Source organism: Squalius cephalus, assembly GCF_949319135.1.
Source record: "Squalius cephalus genome assembly, chromosome: 14".
In the NCBI taxonomy this organism is placed as follows: domain Eukaryota; kingdom Metazoa; phylum Chordata; class Actinopteri; order Cypriniformes; family Leuciscidae; genus Squalius; species Squalius cephalus.
The window spans coordinates 5,440,504-5,455,120 of record NC_137135.1 but is presented as its reverse complement, the minus strand read 5'-3'; positions in this window follow the sequence as shown (position 1 = coordinate 5,455,120).

The window sequence follows — 14,617 nt, the reverse complement described above, 5'->3', positions numbered from 1 at the left end:
TACTTATGCTACGGGAAAGTCTTCTTTCTTCGAGATCTGAAGCCAAAAATTATCCTTAATTTTGTATTCATTGTCAACGCAGTGCGGCAGCCGGCAGACCAAGGCAGGCTGTATAAGCGTGCTCATTGGCTGCTCGGCGGCAACTGCTTAAGCCTATCAGTGAGCCTCGTGAAACGTGGCCTCCAATGAGGGCGCTTCGCGCCCTCCACACCCTTCTAACCGTCAAGATGGGTGTGGCCAGTGTGTATATAACGAGGGCTCACAGGCTGAATATCTGATTTTCTAGTCTTCAGCGAAGCTCTACGCATCGCTGGATCTTGAGAGCTGCCGCCGTTGAAACCAGCGACCAGCAAGCTTAGGACAGCGCCTGAGGAAGCCGGCCGCCTTCGCCGCCTTCAGCCATCCGTGCCTGCTACGCTATCCGGCGACATATCCTTTTATTACTGCTGTGTGTGTTCGCCCTGCGACACACACTTTCTCTCACTGTTCTAAAAGAGCACGAGGCGTTTTTGTCAAAATGCCTCGTTTTTCCTGCGGCTCGTGCCGCGCCCCGCTCAGCAACGGAGACCGCCACCTCTTCTGCGCTCTCTGCCTGGGCCGCGGGCACGCCGCCACCTCACTCTCTACGGGCGGCTGCCCTGAGTGCGAAGAACTTTCAATGTCGACCCTGCGGGCTCGACTTGAAGTTTTCGACCAAGCTGTCGCTCCGCCTGTCCCTGCCGGGGCGCACAAGAAGAAGCGCCGCTCCACCGGAGACTGATATAACTGAGGAGCTCGCCGGAACCTCTCCCTCGAGCTTCTCTCTCGCCCTCTCCGCCCCCCCCCCCCCCCCCCCGGCCGCTCAACCGCCGGCTCTCGTCCGCGCCGCCGCCGCGTCAGGGGATGAGGCGAATGAGATAGACACCCTCCCTCTGTTCGAGCCGTGCTACTGCGCCGCTCACAAGGGATGGCAGAAGCGGACGGTCTTGGAGCTCTCTTTACGTTACAAGAAAGCTACTCCGTCCTCGCGCGTCACTCACCGGCGAAAAGGAGAACAGAGTGTTTTCGTCCCGCTGTGGCCGGACCTACCTCCATTTCTCATACATTTCTCAGTCCCCTCTTAAGTTCAGGCGACTGGAATTGTTCATATCGCAGTATACGAGCCTGTTATAAATACACGCACGCCTGCAAGCAAACGCCGTCACAAGACATTACGCTCTCTTATATCCTCGCTCTAACCAAAAGCTATTGTTTTCTCCCCTGTGGCTCAGTGGCGGAATCTTAGGCTTTCGCGCCAGAGACCCGTGTTCGATCCCGGCTCTCGCGGCAGTTAAAAATTGATGCTGTTCGCTTCTCCGAGCTCGCGGCCAGCTTTTCTTACATACAAAAAGCGAACCCGCTCTCCCCCTTGTTGGGCCGCGCAGATTGCGTCGTTCACAAGGGATAACAGAGCGGACGGTCACGAGCAACGTTCAGCGCGCGCGCCTCACTCACCGGCGAAAAGAGGAGAGAGAGTGTTTTAGTCCCGCTGTGGCCGGACAAACCGCCAATTCTCACACATTTCTCAGTCCCCTCTTAAGTTCAGGCGGGTTATTATATAACTGTTATTTATTACATTCAGTCATCTTGCACATGTCACGTGGCTATTTTCCAGCAAAAATCTGGTGATTTCCAAGTTACCGCCCATCAATGGGGATTTGAACTCTCATACGGGTCCATCATGTTTACCGGATTGGGTGGGCAAATAATCAGAATTCAAATTACAATAAAGACAAATGAACATTACAGTTAATAATCACTTCTATTATCTCTGAGTAAATATTCTAGAATAACGTGTAGGAGAGCTCTCTTGCAGTGAGCTAGAGTGTGAGACAGAAAGAGGTTTGAGTCTGAAACAGAGTCTGACTAACCAGGAAACATGTCACACTGTTTATTCACTTGGTTAATCAGGAAAGCAAGGGGAAGTTCCTCTTTGTTATCCACAAGAGCACTGTGACCTCTTGGGCCACAGCTGCAAAACTAGATAGCAGACTGTGGTGGTTTCAACAGAAAAAAAAAAGTGGCACAAAAATATACTCTATACTTTAACACTTAAAGGGTCATGAAACCCCCCTCGATCAGCTCAAGTCTAGCTCACAATCTTTTTGAAAAATGCAATAAATGCATAAATGGGCGTGGATGGCTGTGAGAAGAAGGGAGGGGAGTGGGTGTGGTATGGCACAGCAGGGGTGGGGGGGGGGGGTAACTGTCATCAGCCAGTGGCTGAAAAATCGACTGTCACTAAAAATCAGTGGTAAAACGTGAGGAAATGCTAGATTTTTTATAGCTGGCAAAGTTAAAATCTAATGAAATACAGTGACACCTTATTTTTGTCCTTTCAAAGGTAACTGAATGCCCTGCTACATATATTAGCCTACAGTAATTGTAATTGAAGAAAGAAAAACGTTCCGTACATAGCCTCTACGCACCCCCTGAACCCCCATAATAAAGATGGACAGTGACATAGAAATTTGCAGTGGCAGCAGTACGCAGGGCTCTGTGGAGGTGGAGGACTTCTCTCCTCCTGAATCCCCAGACACACACACACCTCTGAAGGGATAGAAAAGTCTTCGGGAATTGGTACCGCATCACTCGCAAGACGCAACCTGCATTGGTGAACAAGGCCGAAGTCCACCATTCTCCAGTTATCGAAGCTGCACTTGCTACACGTACACACACATAGTTTAGATGTGTCCATGGTTGATGGCCAGCCAACCGCCCGCAGACAGAGTCTAGCCCTGCAGCATCACCGGGAAAGATATGCAACGCACTGGAACTTTTGCACCACGAAAACAAACACTTTTGCGCCCCATGATTGCCTCTCTCATCTACTAGTACTACGCGATATCACAGTTTTTTTTTTGGAATATTTTATTTTAGCTTTTGAACTGTTACATAAACAAAAGAAAATAGACAAAAAACTCACACAGCTTATTGCACAAAATAAGACAGAGATTAGTCCAAACAAAACAACCAAACGTCAAAAATAAATAAATAAATAAAATAAAAATACACACTATACAGTACAATGGGATGATACAGGATATCGTAAATATACGGTATAAAGCCTCACTCGAGAAGAGAATCCAACCGGTCTATTGAAGTTTCTTCCATATAGCGGAAAAAGGGTTGCCAAATTTTATTAAATATTTTACTTTTTTTTCTTAACCAGTATGTTATTTTTTCCAGTGGTACACAGTTATTAACCTCAGATAACCATAAATTTATAGGAATAACAGTATCAGATTTCCACTTAATTGCAATGCACTTCTTAGCAATTACTAGCAGAATTTCTGTGAGTCTTATGGCATAATCTTGTGTAATATTGGAATTGGTGTAATTACCCAATAAACATACTTCTGGGTCTGGTGGAAAACTTACTCCATGGATATCAGAAATAAAATGACATACTTTTTGCCAAAATCCCTGAATGAGAGGGCAAGTCCATGTGGAATGCAAAAAAGTTCCTTCCTCCACACCACATCGAAAGCAAAGAGGTGAATTTTTTTTGTTAAACTTATAAAGCTTAGATGGTGTAATATACATCTGATGAAGGAAGTTAAACTGAATCATTCTATATCTAGAGTTCAAGTATGATGTAACACCATTTTGACACAGTTCACCCCTTGTTTCTCCTTCAATGCTAATGTCCAAGTCTTGTTCCCATCTCACTTTAGATTTATCTAATTCAGGCAGTGGTTTATTTATCATAAGAGGTTTATATATTCTAGAGATTATTTTGTGTAGCGGTTGACTTGAGTAGACATATTGCTCCAGTTGTGTTAAACTAGGTAGTTTCAGTTGGGTTTTAACTCTTAGAAAGTCTCGCAATTGCAAGTACCTAAAAAACTCTTTATTATTTAAATCATATTTGGATGCGATATCACAGTTTGACATGTGTGTCATGATCCACGTGATCCACGTGGTGTCATGAATAATTAAGATACTGTACAGTGTCTTCTCATGAATAATTATGAGACACTGATGAGTCATCAAAGTACTACAGTGCTCTGCCACCTCACAGCCAAGATGGCGTCCTGCTAAGTTTGCCTTTATCGGGCTCCGCTGACAAATCTTCTTTTAACAGCCAAACTACACTACTTACAATTCTGTTATGTGTATTTGTTTACATAAATACTTCATACTGCCCCTCGATAACTTGGAGGGGCAAGATGAAATCTGCTGCAGACAAAAGGAAAGAAAAAGAGATGTCGTGTGCTTCACGTGTGTCCGATTCAAAGAAAGGCAAAGCAGAAGACGACGCCGTGATTCCCACTCTCTCACAGCTGATAAATAATCGCTCGGATGCCCTGGAGAAAATGGGGGGTGACAACGCTCTTAAAATTGAAGGGCTAAAAAAGATGGTGGACTTTTATGTGCCGAGTTGAATGATATTAAAGGGAAAGTCCGCCACGTCGAAGCTTGACTAAATACTGAAGAAAAGAAGATGGAGCTCTGCGAAATAAGAATTGCAGACTTGGAGAGGTACTCTCGCCGCTGGAACCTGCGTTTGCATGGAGTACCTGAAAAGGAAAAGGAAAATGCCAGAACCGAATCTATCCGCATTTGTGTGGCCATCTTTCCAGAGGAGAGCAAAACTCTTCCAGATAAGATCGACTTTGTCCCCCGCATTGGGAAGAGGCTTCCGAATACCTCAAGGCCGCGTGTGATCATTATTCAGTTTTCCTCACGTGTGATGAGGGATGGTGTGTGGAGAGCGGTGAAATCGCCAGAGTTTCTGCGGGCGAACAGTCTTCGTTTTACTGAGGATCTCACTGTTTTTGACCGAGAAAGGAGGAAGTTGCTGTGGCCGGCTGTTGAAAAGGCCTGCAAGGAGGGGAAAAGGGCGCATTTTGTCGGACACCGTGCATTTATCGAGGGCTCTGAAATTAACCCTATGTAAGCCTGTTCAAACTGTTCATCTCATTCCAAGTGAGCTTTTTTGAGCTCTTCCTTTTCGTTATGGAGCAGGACTATTGATGGCTATAAGCACACTTGACTTGGCCTTGTCGTCAGCTGCATATGCGTTGTCAACCTCAGTAAGCTCGGGTATCTGCTGTTCATTGTTAAAAGAGTTATTTTTGTATGTCTATTTCTATTATTTCTCTCAATGACAGGGGGCTAAGAGACATTACTAAACGGAAGGCTTTGTTTCTATATGCCAAATCATTCAAGACTGATTTTTGTTTTTTTCAAGAGTCCCATTCCGTTGCCAGCGATACTACTTTTTGGAAAAATCAGTGGAACAATGATGTTTGGATGGCTCACGGTTCAGAGCGTTCAGCTGGAGTTCTGACTTTGAAAAACCTTTTTGCTGGGGATGTTTTGCACTACTTTTGTCACGCTGAGGCAAGGATGAAGCAGAGAGAGAATCCAAGTGCAAGCATACATTTAATAAAACAAACAGGTAATCCAGGCGGAACACGGAACTCAGGACAAGAACAGGTAACAGTACATTAAACAACGACCGACAACCAACAACTGAAGCACAGAGGTTTAAATACACAGACAAACAAGCTAAACAAGATAACAAGGGGGTGTGGCTAATTAGAAACACCTGGGAGAACTAATAAGCAAGAAAAACTACAAAGGACTACAAAAACATGACACAGAACAGGAAATAACAAAAGTGCACACAAGACAAGGGAAACACAGGACAGGAAACATTACATAGCCCCCCACCTAAGGAGTGGATTCCAGACACTCCTCAGAAAATAAAAGTCCAGGAGGGTGGTGGGTCTGAGGCGGATCCGGGGGCGGGACGGGGGGCCAGGCCCGTGGAGCGGAAGAGGGCCTGAAGACTCCGGCAGGGCAGAAGGCCAGGGCGGAGCAGGCTGTGCAGGCGGCCAGGGCGGAGCAGGCTGTGCAGGCGGCCAGGGCGGAGCAGGCTGTGCAGGCGGCCAGGGCGGAGCAGGCTGTGCAGGCGGCCAGGGCGGAGCAGGCTGTGCAGGCGGCCAGGGTGGAGGCGACCCTTCAGGCGGCCAGGGAGGAGACGACCCTTCAGGCGACCATGGCACAGGAACAGACACGGGCTCAGAGGAGACCATCTTGTCCGAAGATACAGGCGTGGTTTCGGCCATCTTGTCCAAAGACACAGGCGTGGAGTCGGCCATCTTGTCCAAAGACACAGGCGTGGAGTCGGCCATCTTGTCCGAAGACACAGGCGTGGAGTCGGCCATCTTGTCCGAAGACCTCTCGGGCGGCCACGGCGGTGAAGACCCTTCGGGCGGCCACGGCGGTGAAGACCCCTCGGGAGGCCACGGCGGTGAAGACCCCTCGGGAGGCCACGGCGGAGAAGACCCTTCGGGAGGCCACGGCGGTGAAGACCCTTCGGGTGGCCACGGCGGAGAAGACCCTTCGGGTGGCCACGGCGGTGAAGACCCTTCGGGCAGCCACGGCGGAGAAGACCCCTTGGGTGGCCATGGCGGTGAAGACCCTTTGGGCGACCACGGCGGAGAAGACCCTTCGGGCGGCCACGAACCTTCAGGCGGCCAGGGCGGATCGGACTGGTCCGGAGGTGTATTGCCCCCCCCCAAAATTTTCTTGGGGAGGCTCCCCGGTAAAGAGTCCTGGACCAGCGATGAAGAGGGCTTTGAACTGGGCAGGACCAACGGCGAAGAGGGCTTTGAGCTGGGCAGGACCAGCGGTGAAGAAGGTTTTGAGCTGGGCAGCGATGAGAGCTCTGTGCTGGGCAGCGATGAGAGCTCTGTGCTGGGCAGCGATGAGAGCTCTGTGCTGGGCAGATCCAGCGGTGAGGGCTCTGTGCTGGGCAGATCCAGCGGTGAGGGCTCTGTGCTGGGCAGATCCAGCGGTGAGGGCTCTGTGCTGGGCAGATCCAGCGGTGAGGGCTCTGTGCTGGGCAGATCCAGCGGTGAGGGCTCTGTGCTGGGCAGATCCAGCGGTGAGGGCTCTGTGCTGGGCAGATCCAGCGGTGAGGGCACTGTGCTGGGCAGATCCAGCGGTGAGGGCACTGTGCTGGGCGGAACCAGCGATGAAGAGGACTCTGAGCTGGGCGGGACCAGCGGCGAAGGAGACTCTGGGCTGGCGTGAAGTGCAGGCTTAGCTGGACTGGCGTGAAGCTCTGGATCAGCAGAAGCGACGTGAACCGTCTCTGGATCAGCAGAAGCGACGTGAACAGTCTCTGGATCAGCCGAAGCGACGTGAACCGTCTCTGGATCAGCAGAAGCGACGTGAACAGTCTCTGGATCAGCAGAAGCGACGTGAACAGTCTCTGGATCAGCAGAAGCGACGTGAACAGTCTCTGGATCAGCAGAAGCGACGTGAACAGTCTCTGGATCAGCAGAAGCGACGTGAACAGTCTCTGGATCAGCAGAAGCGACGTGAACAGTCTCTGGATCAGCAGAAGTGCGCTCTGAGCTTGACGGAACCAGTGGCGGCGAAGATGCGGCTGAACTGGACGGGACGTGAAGATCAGGTGTTGACCTTGCGTGCCACGGGAGGAAGCTCTTCAGACATCTGGAGAGTGCCTCTCTCCAATCCAGACCGGAGAGATTGGGAAGCTCCCTTGGGTCAACCTCCCTAGCCCCCAGCCGGTAACACACTTTAATTGCCTCGTCACCCAGAGAGCAAGAGGCAGCTAGAGGAATAAATCCCCAGGTGTACTGGATCAGATCGAGGCTATCCAGGGCCAAGGCCGCGATCTGTCCAGCAAACTCCCGGGTCAGGCTGTGAAAATCAGGCATGACGTGAAGAGACTCAGGCTTTGCAGGCATGACACGAAGAGACTCATTTAATGCTGCTGGATTCATCGTTTGGTCGGTCGTTCTGTCACGCTGAGGCAAGGATGAAGCAGAGAGAGAATCCAAGTGCAAGCATACATTTAATAAAACAAACAGGTAATCCAGGCGGAACACGGAACTCAGGACAAGAACAGGTAACAGTACATTAAACAACGACCGACAACCAACAACTGAAGCACAGAGGTTTAAATACACAGACAAACAAGCTAAACAAGATAACAAGGGGGTGTGGCTAATTAGAAACACCTGGGAGAACTAATAAGCAAGAAAAACTACAAAGGACTACAAAAACATGACACAGAACAGGAAATAACAAAAGTGCACACAAGACAAGGGAAACACAGGACAGGAAACATTACAACTTTAGCGACCCGAATGGACATTTTCTGCTTATGGTCATTTGTTTAAACAATACTGTTGTAATACTAATTAATATCTATGGGTATAATAGTTCCCAATTGAGGCCGTATTTATTTTCCTTTTGTTCTTTGATCCAGTAATATTCAATCAAAAATAAAATGTTTTTCCTTAATTGATCATGCTTAAGCAAAGAAGAGTTAAGCTTCCAGTAAGAGGCTCTAGGTCTTGAAGAAGAGATAACTGAAGATAGAGGGGATTGGTTAAGAGTTGCTTTATGATCAGTCATGGGTGAAGGGAGAATCCTAACAGAAACATTGAAATTCCTAACAGATTGTGAAACAAGCCAGTAGTCTATTCGGGACTGTCTAGCCTCCTGAGACCTGAGAGTTTGCCTGGTGTGCATTTTATAATTGTTCTTGCTATTTGGGATAAATAGGACCTAATAAGTATAATAACTAAAATTTGTTTTTGAACAGGAAGTAGTTTTTGCAGAAAATGATGTCCTCATGTGAGGGTTAAAGAAAAACAACTTGTTCCATGAATCAGTGGAAACTTGCCCATGTCTGTAGAACATATTCAGAACAAAAGGTTAACATAAGTCAAAAATATAGATACATCATTGATACAGTATATACTGTATGTATTTGAGAAGCAAAATCATCCAAGGAAACATTAATACAAATATGTCTGATTATATGATGATGAACAAAAGAAGATATGATTGATTATATGATAAAATATGGTTGATTTTATGATAAAACATAAACAGGAGGAATCTGATTTTTTTTTTCCTTTTTCTGCACACCATGGGCCCTATCATACACCCGGCGCAATGCAGCGCCAAGCACGACACAACTGTGTTTTGCTAGTTTCAGCCCGACGCAGTTATCATTTTCATGTCCTGCGCCACATTGTATAAATAGCAAATGCATTTGTGCCCATCTGTGCGCCATGGGCGTGCTGGTCTGAAAACGAGGTGTGTTCTGGTGCATTGTTGGTGTTGCTATTTTGAGGAACTGAAATAGACTGAGCCATTGACCAACTGAAGCCTGGTCTAAAGTAAAAAAATGTATTTACAGAGCGTGTTAATAATGTGTGCTTATAGACTCTGCTTATTAAACACACAGGGCACACAAATATGCCAAATATTAAAAATAAAAAGGATTACAATGTAAATGTTTAATATTGTGTATTATTATTATATGTAAATTACCAAAGAATATAGCTAAACTAATGAAAATATGTTTACTGTTTACATATTAAATAATTCAGGTGAATGGAATACATAGGGTTTAAAATGGAATATTTCAGAATTATTGGCATACACTTAATTTGCTATTTGAATTAAGAAACTGATGTATTTCCAACTTCATTTTTAAACATTCAGACATTTTCATTAATAAACTAATTAACTCTAGCTGAAAAAAAGAAAATCATATTAAAAGACATTAACTTTTTTCTTTTTTGCAACTTGAACTTGGTAAATTCATAGTGTTGTTGATATCAGAAAGCTTGAAGTTTATCTTTTCAAAATAACTTTTCCGACCACATTCAAAGAGACAGGCAAAGTACTTCTGATCCCCACACTCTGCCAGATCTGAGTATCCACTTGGACCTTCATTGATCCACTGCATGGGTTCCCATTTTATGGGATCCAACTGTGATTTATTCACATAGATTTCGAGATCCTTTCTCTCGCATTCACTAAATGGATGAGAATAGAGCAGCCATGTACTCTGATCAGGAAAATTCATTTTCAGCACACTGCCTTGGCAACCCTCACCAGTCTCTGTCAGCGGTGCAGGTGTAAGCTTGTTAAAAGATTCTCCACGATCCTTGCTTAGAGCCTCGACTCTGTGGCCGGATGTACTTCGAGCATTGCAGTACAATTGCATTGTTGCACTGTCGTCTTTGATCTCAGCCATCTGACACTCACCAGACTCATCTTCCATTTGTTTTCCTACATGCCAAGTGCTTCCTTTATCATCACTGTAGAATGCAAATGCATGTGATTCGAGGGAACAACATGATGAACAACATGATGAATAACACGATGAACAACACGATGAACAACATAATGAACAACATAATGAACAACACTTTTCGGAATCAAAATAATACGCATATGCTGGGATAATCAGTCTCCCGTTCTCCATTTGAACACCATGTCCTGGTCCAACAGCAAAGGTGGCCCAGTTTTTCTCCTTTTCACTGATCACATCTTTCAAGTTCGTAACATCACTCCAGCTTCTGCCAGTGTCCTTACTGGTTATGTAACAAAGTTGTGCCTGGTTCTGTCTTGCATATTTTTGATCATTTTCAGAGACACCAATGGGAATACAAATGAAAAACAGGAAGAGCGTATCAGAATCTTTCTCATAGACCGGACATGGATTCATGCTGCGGTGGTGGAGTAGAAGAGCTGAATTGAGCACCAGATGACCACTGTCCCACTGAAATAAAAAAACATGACACCATGTGAAAAGAAACTATGAAATAGTTCAGTTGTGAAGAAAATTGTCTGTTATGAAAAATGTTTTACAATTTTGGTTAAACGTGTCTGGTACCTCAACTTCCTTGTCATTCTTCCACAATCCTCTTTTCATCACAAGCACTTCTGCATCAGCGTCGTCAGGAGTTTTCCGCTTTTCAGCGAAGGCAAGGTAGGTTTGTTCTTTACAGATATAGATGAGAGCTGGAATTCTGTAGGTCACCTGCTTTTTATTAACTTCTGCCTCCTGTGCGAATAATGTTGTTGCTGTTGTTATGTCGTCGAGAGGAATTGAATTGCTGATTGAAGATGTATTGTTATCCATTGTAAAATTCTAGCCCTATAAACAGAAAGAATAAATAGTAGAAGTATCAGTAACAGTATCATGTTGTTATGTTGTCGAGAGGAATTGAATTGCTGTTTGAAGATGTATTGTTACCCATTGTAAAATTCTAGCCCTATAAACAGAAAGAATAAATAGTAGAAGTATCAGTAACAGTATCACCGTGCACTTCAGCCACGTGTATGAATGTATGAATTACATTGCTTGAGATGCCAACTCAAATCAAATCAAAATAATTTTAGACCTTTTCTCAGAATTATGTTGGCTTGATAAAAAAGACTTTCATTGAGGGGGTCAAAACTTTTATACAATAACCCTTTTAGGCTTGGTTTCACAGACAGGGCTTAGATTACCGTGTTTTCCGGACTATAAGTCGCACTTTTTGTCATAGTTTGGCTGGTCCTGCGATTTATAGTCAGGTGTGACTTATATATCAAAATTAATTCATACTGACTGACATGAACCAAGAGAAAACATTACCATCTACAGCCGCGAGAGGGCGCTCTATGCTGCTCTTGTTGCCTACCCCTGAAAAAAATTACTGAAAACAACTGAAGACTGAAAAACTATTAACTGAAACAATTAACTTAAAGACAACTGAGAAACTGTGCGTTCACACCGCCACCGGCGAGAGCTTCAAAGCCAAGGTCGACAGTTTCCGTGAGTTTGTTGAAAAGCAGGTAACTGAACACAACGTGTCACCGGATCATATTATCAACATGGACGACGAGGTCCCCCTCACGTTTGACATTCAGCCTGTTGTTCTGTGTGCTATTGTGTAGTTGAATAACTTGCCTTTCCAGATTAAATGTCTGTTCTTGGTCTTGGATTTTGTGAAATAAATTTCTAAATAAATGCGTCCAGTAAAAAAAGTCCAGTGTGACATATATATTTTTTGACTGATGCGACTTATACTCCGGAGTGACTTATAGTCTGGAAAATACGGTGAGTCAGTATAGAGCTGGTAAGTGTCAGGATCCTGGTGGACTGGGAGGGGTACGGTCCCGAGGAGAGGCGGTGGATACCGGCCCGGGACATTCTGGACCGCTCCCTCATCGAGGATTTCTACCGGTCCCGCCAGATCCCTTCCTCTGGAGCGCCTGGTGACGCTCCTTGAGAGAGGGGTACTGTCAGGATCCGGGCTCTCTGTCTTTTCCTATCCATACATTTACACCCATCTGTTACATTCATTCATCCACACACACACACACACACACACACACACACACGTTCTCTCGTGATTCGCTCATCTCCTGCAGCCCTTCTCAATCAGCGTCCCCGCTACTTTGCGGTAACACCTGTCTCTAATTATTTCTGATTACCCTGTCTATTTCTAGTGTTTGTTCTCTCTGGTCTTTGTCGGATTATTATGTGTGAAATGTTCTCATGTTGACTGCTCACTGACCCAGTCTTGTCCTGTGCTACAGACCGCGTTCTATGCACCTCCAGTCTGCAAGCCTTCTGCTGTGGTGAGCCTATAAGTGGACTCTGCTCTGTTGTCAAGGAAACCCTGCACTTTTGAGGGATTGTTTTTCGGTTCTCCTTTTATTTTCATGTGCCCGAAGTGAGCCATCTCTCTGGAGAGAGTTTTTATGTTCCCTTTTGTGCTGTTTGTCAGCCTGCTTTTGTGTTTCATTAAAGAGACTTTTTTCTGCATCCCCTCTGCTTTTGGATCTTATTACGACCCGTGACAGAATAATCCGACCACTGATATGGATCCAGCGAGGGAGGAGTCGATCGTGTCGGCTGTGGAAGCCCAGGGAACATTGCTGGGTCGACATCAGGAAGAATTGTTAGCGGCCAGACGGGCCGTGGAGAATCTGACCGCTCAGGTTAATGACCTGTCTACTCGTCTTCTCCATTCACAGACTGAATCCCCGCTTTCACGGACTTCCTCGTCTCCTGCTGAACCACGAATTAACAACCCCCCTTGCTACGCGGGAGAGCCAGCGGAATGCAGAGCGTTTCTGACCCAGTGTGAGGTGGCTTTTTCTTTACAACCGATGACTTACGCTGAGGATCAAGCTTGCATTGCATATGTTATCTCTCTGCTGACGGGACGTGCGCGCGACTGGGGTACTTCCGTATGGGAGGCAGGAGGTCCTTGTTGTCGACGTTTTGGTCTCTTCAGAGAGGAGATGATTAAGGTCTTTGACCAATCAGTTTTTGGATGTGAGGCTTCACGTCTGCTGATCACATTTCGTCAGGGGAGGCGATCTGTGGTAGATTATGCGATTGAATTTCGCACACTGTCTACTACCTGTGAGTGGAATGAGCCTGCTCTTGTGGCTCGTTTCCTGGAGGGGTTACATATGGAACTTAAAGAAGAGATTTATGCTCGAGGTTCTCCGGACCAGCTCGATCCTCTCATTGAGTTGGCTATCCGTTTGGACAGATGCTTCGAACAGCGAAGACGTGCTCGTAGTACTTTCGTTCCACTTCGCGAGCCCCTCTCACGCAGTGCATCTTCCGTTCCTGAGTCCGAACCCATGCAGCTGGGTAATATCCGTCTCCAGCCGGAGGAGAGACAGCGCCGCATTTCGAACAAGCTCTGCCTCTATTGTGGTGCGGCTGGTCATTTTGCCACTACGTGTCCGGTAAAAGGAGGTGCTCGCCAGTAGACGGAGGAGTACTGGCGAGCGCGGCGGTGACATCCTCTCCCTCCAGTTCCCGAACCACTCTGCCTGCGATTCTCCGGTGGTCCGGCCGATCCACTTCATCCCCTGCGCTGATCGACTCGGGGGCCGAGGGGAACTTTATCGATGAGGGATGGGCTCGGGAGCATGACATCCCCCTGGTGGATTTAACAGAAAGTTCTACTGTTTTTGCTTTAGATGGCAAGATGTTATCTAGGATCCGACGTGTTACCAGCCCGGTGAGTCTGACTGTGTCGGGTAACCACCAAGAGACTATTTCTTTTCTCATTTTTCATTCGCCTTTTGCTCCGGTTGTGTTGGGACACCCTTGGCTTACTCAGCATAACCCTCATATTAATTGGGTCAAGAGCTCTATTTTGTCTTGGAGTCTTCCCTGTCATGTGAATTGTTTAGTCTCTGCTATCCCTGTTGTTCCTTCTGTTTCTGTTTTTCAGGAGGAGCCTGGTGATCTGTCAGGGGTACCGGAGGAGTACCACGATTTGCGGGCGGTCTTCAGTAGGTCCCGGGCCGTCTCTCTTCCGCCACATCGCCCTTATGACTGCAGCATCGATCTCCTTCCCGGCACCGCGCCGCCCGCGGTAGACTGTATTCTCTATCCGTACCTGAACGAGAGGCGTTAGAGAAGTATCTCTCTGAGTCACTGGAGGCTGGCATCATTGTCCCGTCCTCTTCTCCCGCGGGGGCAGGGTTTTTCTTTGTGAAGAAGAAGGATGGTTCGTTGCGCCCCTGCATCGATTATCGAGGGCTGAACGCCATAACGGTCAAGAATCGTTATCCCTTGCCCCTTATGGCGTCGGCCTTCGAGATCCTGCAGGGCGCAAAATTCTTCACAAAGTTAGACTTGCGCAACGCTTACCATCTCGTTCGCATCAAACAGGGAGACGAATGGAAGACCGCTTTTAACACCCCTATTGGTCACTTCGAGTATCGCGTCCTTCCCTTTGGTTTGGTCAACGCCCCCGCCGTGTTCCAGGCATTGGTCAACGAC